Source organism: Triticum dicoccoides, chromosome 6A (genome assembly GCF_002162155.2).
Source record: "Triticum dicoccoides isolate Atlit2015 ecotype Zavitan chromosome 6A, WEW_v2.0, whole genome shotgun sequence".
NCBI classification, from domain to species: Eukaryota; Viridiplantae; Streptophyta; class Magnoliopsida; order Poales; family Poaceae; genus Triticum; species Triticum dicoccoides.
The window spans coordinates 54,614,910-54,623,120 of NC_041390.1; positions in this window are offsets into that span (position 1 = coordinate 54,614,910).

Genomic DNA, 8,211 nt, shown 5'->3' on the forward strand with positions numbered 1-8,211 from the left:
CAGCTCTCTGCCCCGCCATGAACCGGGCAGGGCCCCGCCTCGGCCCCTCCCCGAGCACGCCTGGCCACGGCTCCGGCCAGCGGCCCGCGTCCCTGCCCGGCCGGCCCTGGTGCTAGCTCCGATCGGCGGCGGCCTCTGCTTCTCCGGCCGACCACGAGCAGCCCCGTCCCTCCCGTCCCCTCCATCGCCGTGACACCCCTCTGCGCGGTGAGCTATGCTCTTTTATTTCATTTTTCCTACTATGACATTCATAGTTTCGTATTAATTTGCTGCAAATAACTACTATGTATGGACATGTGTAACTTATCTTCACAAAGACAAGTGATGTAATTGTTAGCATTGTTCTCTTCTAGATTTTATGTCCATAAGCCTAATATTTGTACCAATATGATATATAATGGATTATGACAATATATGCATGTGAGATTAATGGATGGTGTATTCGGCCCCTAAGTCTATTCACATATGCATGCAAAACAAATTTTTGAGTTGATGTTTGTGTCATGTTCTTTGAGTTGTTGACGTCTAGAGATGGCATGGATAGGAGGTGAAGCTGTGTCTAAATCCTTGCTATGTGACATTTAGTTTCTAAAATAGTTGTGTGAGATGTGCTCCAAAATTGGCATATGATGAGTGGTTATTTAATCATGATGATCTTGCTAAAAAAATTGAAGGACAAAATTTTACACTTGACGGAATATGATTTTTTTTCATAGTTTAAAGTGTCAATGCTTAACCTATTTTTTTGCCCTTGGTCGAATTAACAGGATTTGTGGTGTTCCATCTTCGTGGAGTGACCGTCGACGTTGGAGGTGTTTGTCCACGATCGTCCCTCCTTTGATCGACTACATCCTCTACATCGAAGGGTGAGCAACAATTCCGTGACCTCGTCCACTTTTTTTCCATGTCACTAGATTGAATTTTCACATCAAGTCGCGTAACCTAGGTCTCCCGTCCGAAAGGGTTGCATCGATAAATATGCATTCAATTGCATATTTATCATCGCAGCTCTTTCGGATTGTCCAGCGCTTTCCACGGACAGCCCGAGGATGTGTAGATTGGGTACGTTGTTCATGCTCTACCCCGTTCCGAGACAGGATTTCAGCGGCCCCTCCCCGTTGTTCTCCGGATGCACATTCTCTCGGCGTTTTGCCAAGACGTGTATTTGGAGAACAGCGGGGAGGTGCTGCCGAAATTTTGTCTCGGAATGGGGTAGAGCATGGACAACGTACTCAATCTACACATTCTCGGGTGGGATTAGGACCCATCTTTACCTATTAGAGATGTAGGTGGATTAAATGTCGTTTCTCGTCAACCTTGTAAAAAATAAAATATTGATGTGAGTAATTTAAATGAATCCTTAATTTTGTTGTGTGGCTTCCAATAAAGCAGAGATGGCAGATAATCAGTGGATGTATAGTGGGTTTTTCCGTCGGAATCAAGTAACAACAGAGTGGGTCGAGAAAACTGATGTGTTTTTGAAAGAGATATTCCGTAGTCCAATGAGGATGGTGCCAGAATGCCCGTGTGCCAGATGTAAGAGGCGTATTCGCAGAGATAAGAGTGAGATGACTAAGCACCTTCGCACGCATGGATTTATGCCCAACTTTAATATGCCGATAAACTTTGCCCAGCGGGACCGTGGTAGAGAGGATGTGATACGACAACGCGTCGCTGGTTATGAGGACGATGGGGTTAGAGACATGCTAGATGATGTCTTTGCTGCACAGCCGACACCTCCGTCACATTCAGCGAATGAACCGGAGGAGCCGGAGGAAACCGCAAAGGCCTTCCTGGAAATCTTGGCCTCGTCAAAGAAACCTCTCTATGAGGGTGCCAAGCTGTCTGTGCTGGATGCCATCTCGCAACTGATGGCAGTCAAGGCTGAGTACGGCTGTAGCCGAGGTTGCTTCGAAGCATTTCTGGGAGTATGGGCTAACAGCCTGCCTGAGGGCCATGAACTGCCGAAAACCATGTACGGTATGAAGAAAATCATGAAGGCGCTCTCGATGGACTATGAGAAAATACATGTTTGTCCAAAGAATTGCCTTTTGTTTAGGCATGAGTATGCGGATTACAAGTACTGTAGGAAGTGCGGTTCCTCTCGGTATATTGAGGTGGTCGATAAGCATGGTCAGAAGCAGCAGCTAAAAATCCCTGTGAAGGTTCTTCGGTATCTTGATTTTATAAAAAGACTACAGTGCCTTTTCATCACCGAGGAGTCTGCCAAAATGATGAAGTGGCACAAGGAAGGGAAAAGGTACAATCCAAAAAAAATTGTACATCCATCAGGAGGTGAAGCATGGAAGTCATTCGATATAGAGTACCCGGAGGAAGAAGCCGAGGCTGGGAATGTCAGAATTGCTATAACAGGCGATGGGTTCAATCCATATGGTATGTCGTCTAATCCATACAGCTGTTGGCCCGTATTTGTTATTCCGCTGAATCTCCCTCCCGGCGCCATAATGCAACGCAAGACCATGTTCCTGTCGCTTATAATTCCGGGGCCTGAATATCCGGGGAAGAATTTGAGTGTGTTTATGCAGCCGTTGGTGGATGATTTGCACCATTCTTGGTACTTCCCGAGGTTGACATACGACCGACATCTGCAGAAAAATTTCTTGATGAAAGTTTGGCTACAATATTGCATGCATGACTTTCCCGGTTATGCCTTGTTCTGCGGATAGTGTACAAGTGGAAAGATGCCTTGCCCAGTGTGCATGCAGGCCTTGATTTTCATTTGGCTGAAGAAGGGTGGCAAGTATGTTGCATTTGACCTGCATCGACAGTTCCTCCCTCCAGACCATCCTGATAGGGAAGACAAGAAGAACTTCACAAAAGGCAAAGTTGTCCATGAAGTAAACGAGATTCCAACGTTTTCTGGTGTGGATGTGCTTGCTCAGCTGAAAGCTCTTAAGCCTGCCGGTGAAGGGAAAGGCAAAGGCAAAGGCAAAGGCAAAGCCACAGGCGAAGACGAGGGCGAGGGCAAAGGAAAAGGAAAAGGTAAAGGGAATTTTTTTGAAGGATATGGTGAGACGCATAACTGGACTCACATTACCCCCTTCACGTAGCTTCCCTATTTTAAGGACCTCAAACTTCCATACGACATAGACGTGATGCACACCGAAAAGAATGTCGCAGAGTCCCTTTTTCGCACGATCCTCAACATTCCTGATAAGACAAAGGATAATGTTAATGCTAGAGTTGATCAACAGAATATTTGTGATAGACCACGTCTACACATGCAGCCTCCCACAGGCAGTCGAAAATCTTGGTTCAAGCCAGATGCTGACTTCGTACTTAAAAAGGATCATAAGATGGAGGTATTCAAGTGGCTGAAACACGTCGTGAAGTTCACTGATGGTTATGCGTCGAATATAAGTAAGGGGGTCAATCTTTCAACGGGCAGAGTGACCGGGCTCAAGAGTCATGACTATCATGTATGGATTGAGCGGATTATGCCGGTGATGGTTCGGGGCTATGTTCCCGAGCGTGTATGGCGTGTGCTTGCGGAGTTAAGCCATTTCTTCCGCACGCTTTGTGCTAAAGAAGTATGTCCTGAGAAGATAAAAGAAATGCATAAGAAGGCGCCGGAGTTGATATGCAAGCTAGAGAAGATCTTCCCGCCAGGCTTCTTTACTCCGATGACACATCTCATTTTGCACCTCCCGAACGAGGTATTGTTGGGGGGCCCTGTGCAGAATCGTTGGTAGTACGGCCCTAAGAGACAGAACAAGCATCTGAGACAGAAATGTGGAAACAAAGCTAAGATTGAAGCTTCCATAGCTGAGGCAGTTATCCTAGAGGAGGTGGCAGACCTCAGGACAACCTACTATCCTGACCATGTTCCCACGTTGCACAATAAGGTGTCTCGATACAATATAGAAGAACCCAAGTATAAACCCAAGTTGCCTCTATTCATCGGGCAAGGTGGTAGGGCTGGATGCTCGAAACCTTATCTCATGCCACGAGATGAGTGGGAGGATGTCATGTTCTATATCTTGCACAACATCAAGGAAGTTGAGGATGAGTGGATGAGGTAATACCTTAGCACCATTCTTTGAGTCAATTCGTTATGTTCACTTTGCCTAGTTCTTATACCGCTTTTCTTATTGTAGTCGATTCGTTGAAGAAGAATGGACGGGAATGCTGCCTCCTACTGAAGCGGAGGCACTTGCTCTTCTCCGAAAGGGTGCTGATGGAAGGAAAAATTTCGTTGCGTGGTTCATGGAGAAAGTAAATTTTCACACTTTTAATTAAACTCATGCACCCTATAATTTCAACTAAACTCATGCACCCTATAATTTCAATTAAACTCATGCACCCTATAATTTCAATTAAACTTGTAGGGAAATGATCCGACCGGATCAATGGATGAAGAATTGAGATGGGTTTCTATGGGTTTTGATCCCGTCGTCATGACATGCGAAAAGTATGATGTGAATGGGTATCGCTTCCATACAGAGGAGCACCAGAACAGTCGACCTGATCCCAAAACCATAAATACCGGAGTCTTCACTGAAGGAGATAATAAAGTAGATTACTACGGAAGGGTAGGAAAAATATACGAGCTTACATTCAAACGTGGCCGCGAACACCTAAGTCTCACTGTGTTCAAATGCCGATGGTTCGACCCCAAAAAGGGTCTGAGACACACGCCTTCTGTTGGTTTAGTTGAAGTTAAACCATCAACCATCTATGCCGGAGCTGATCTCTTTATCGCTGCTACCCAGGCCACACAAGTATATTATCTGCCTTACCCATGCCAGAAAGAGTACCTAAAGGGTTGGGAAGTTGTGTTCAAGGTGTCGCCGCATGGTAAGCTACCGGACCCGAACGATGATGATTACTACAACATAAACCCCATGACATACGAGGGAGTGTTCTATCAAGAGGAACATGATGACGTGGTCCGAAGCAACGAGGATGATGACTTGGGTTATGTTGACCTGGACCCAAACGACGACGACACACGGATTGATGGTGAGGCAGTTGTGAATCAAAGAGACATAATTATGCTTGAAAAGTTAAATGAAGACGCTGACGATGAGGAAGAGCCTCCACCTCCGTCAGACAACGAAGAAGATATGCGTGATTGTGATGATGAGACCGGTCCACAAATAGATTACAATAGTGATGATTCATATGGGTTCTAGAAAATGTAAGTTCTTTTAATGATCATTACAATAGTATGCTTAATGTGCTCTTCTGGTATTAATGTTTTTCCTGTATGCTTGTTTAATTGATATCCTTACTAATTGTTTATTCTCTTCTCAATGCAGGTTTAATAATCATGGGCAAGTCCAGCGGCGCTAGTTTCCTCGGTAAATTTAAAGGACTTACTCAGAGTGGACGAGCCCACAAGGTTCCCTCCCGACTACGCGAGGATGACACCTCACAGGGAGGTGGAGGGGTCGGGGGAGGAGACCCTAGAGGAGGAGGCGGTGGGGGGAGAGCCCCTAGAGGAGGAGGAGGTGGGGGGAGAGGCAACCGGGGCAAAAAACTCCGGGCCGTGTCTGAAATAGGAGGGTCTTCTTTGATGCCCTCCTATACAGAGGCACCTTCTGAGTCTGAGGAGGAGGAGTATGTTCCAGATGGCGAGGAGGAGGAGGTCGAGGAGGAGGGTGAGGAGGAGGCCGAGGAGGGTGGAGGGGAGGTTGATCCCGCGTTGTGGGGTGACTTGCCACCGGGTTCTTCGCAGGGGTGGCTGCGTGGTAATGCCGGACTACCTACACCACCTCCTATCGAGGAGCACAAGTGGCTCATTGAACCTGTGGGGACAGAGTAAGTGCCTCTCAATCATATTTTCAACACATGACAACATTTTCTTATTGTACACATGGCAATCATTCGATTCTTTTGCAGAAACTGGATCCTTCACGGAAAGGGCCGTAAACCAAACGGCCTTATCACTGTCCTATTGAAGGAGTTTTGGCCTGGCCTATTCTGCCCGCGGCCAGACAGGGACCCGCAGCAGTGGGTTTTGGCCACGAGCTGGGCCCACTACGAGGCTTGCAGCAACGCGCAGTACGGGACGACCGCTAAGGCCGTGATCACCAAATTTTGGGTAAGTTCTCTTCTGAATCACTTGTCTTTAGTTTCGTTCATAGTTCATCATTGAATCACTCAACTCATGCCTTGTTTACTTCTGGTTTTTGCATGATTGCAGCAACTCTATAGAGTTCTTGACGAGCACAAGGCCAGAGCCGACGTGGTCTTGCTTGCGGCTGCGAAGAAGGAAGCTCGTCAGTTGCAGTACGAGGTGCGCTGGGTTGCCGTCTCGCAGTACTACCACTACTACCTGCAACAAAAGATGCCCAAAACTGAAGCGCAGAAGCTACGACTTACCTTGAGCAAGGAGCAGTTCATGATGGTAACTATTACTAACTTTTCATTGTTTCAAGCAGTCAACTATATGTTTCGTGCTCACATGTCATGCTTCCAAAATTTGCATAGGTTGTTCCTCGTTGGTGCTATGGAAGGCATGACGGATGGGCGAGTTTGGTGGATAGGTGGCTCGGCGCCGATGCAGAGTTTGCTGCCAAGAGCATCAAGGCCCGGGCTAACCGTGGAGACGACGGGACACACGGCCAAGGAAACAGGAACCACTGGGGCTTCAAGGCCATAAAGGTATATCTATGTGCATGATGCATTTTTGTTCTTCTTTACGTCATGTTCTTATGTATGGCTGACTTCTATTTGACGTTGTAGGAGGACAAGTTGAAGAGGCCGCTCTCAGACATGGAGTCATGGAAGCTGGCCCGCGAGCGGAGTCATCGCAAGGAGGGCGAGAGCCAGTACTACGGCAAGACCGAGGAGCACCTGGGGTCTTACATTCATCACTATCAGGAGTTGCATCCGGATGTTCCTGTTGCTGAGGTCGCCCAGTCTCAAATCGACGACACGGCGGTGGTGGCCATCCAGGGGAAGAAGAATGGCCGGTATCCGTGTTTCGATGGCTTGATCACTCCTTCGATCTCGTACACACGGCTTCGGGCTAGCAACCCGAGCCAGTTAGAGAGTACGAGGCGTTCACAGACTCCCTTAGCCCGCCAGCATGCTGTAAGTACTTCCTCTTTATCTTTTTCTATCTTGCATTCTCAGTTTATTTTCAGCATTGCTCACTTAGAAACAACCTAAATTATGTAGGCATATAAGGAGTTTGTCGAGCATAGGAATCTCGAGGTGCGGGAGTACTTGAAACGAGTGAAGGCAAATGATGATTACAACCGTCTGATGATGACGGTTAGTTTTGCCCTCTTAAAACCAACCTAAATTTTTGCACTTTCATTCCTTCTGATCTTCTAGTTTGCTTGTTTAACTAACATTCAGGCTATGTTGGCGTCTTGGACTAACCGCACGGATCCACCACAAATGGGACCCCCACCACCACCTGCGGGAGAACCCCCACACGTGCCCACATTCGATGAATGGGTGGCACTAGGAAGTGATGGTCCGGTTAGTACATTTGCCTAAGTACTAGCAAACTAGTTCTCGTTCATGAAACACTATCATATCATATTTACCGTTAGAATCTTTTCTGAAACATGTAGGGGACCGGTGGCTCGACTCCTGCTCCGTCGACCCCAGTCACTCCGATCTGGCAGAGTGGTGGTGGTCGCGATGGCGGTTTTGGCGGAGGTGGTGGTGGTGGTTTTGGCGGAGGTGGTGGCGGTGATTTTGGCGGAGGTGGTGGTTTTGGGCGGGGGTGCTCTTGCTTGATGATTCCGTGCATGTGGCCATCGTGCCATGCCTTTCATATTCCTACTTTTATCATGTTTCATGTCTTGCACTACTTTTATGTTCATGAACTTCCATCGGTGATGATCTTTAGATGATGTGATGAACTTGAGTATGTTTAGATGATGATGGTGAACTTGAGTATGTTTAGATGAACTTGAGTATGTTCACATGATGAATTGTCATATTTCTGCATAATTTCATATTGTTCTGTTTTGAAATGCTGTCAAATGAATTGGAAAAGACAAAACAGGGAAAATAAAAAAACAAAAAAAACTATGCCTACGGCAAAGCCGTCGGCATATATACGCCCAGGAGTTACCAGGAGCTGCCACATGGCAGAGATATGCCTACGGCAAAGCCGTCGGCATAGATGGAAATCTATGCCGACGGCTTTGCTGTAGGCATAGCCCTGTCGCTAGGAGAAGCCGGGGGACGACACGTGGCGCATGTATGCCGACGGCTAGGCCG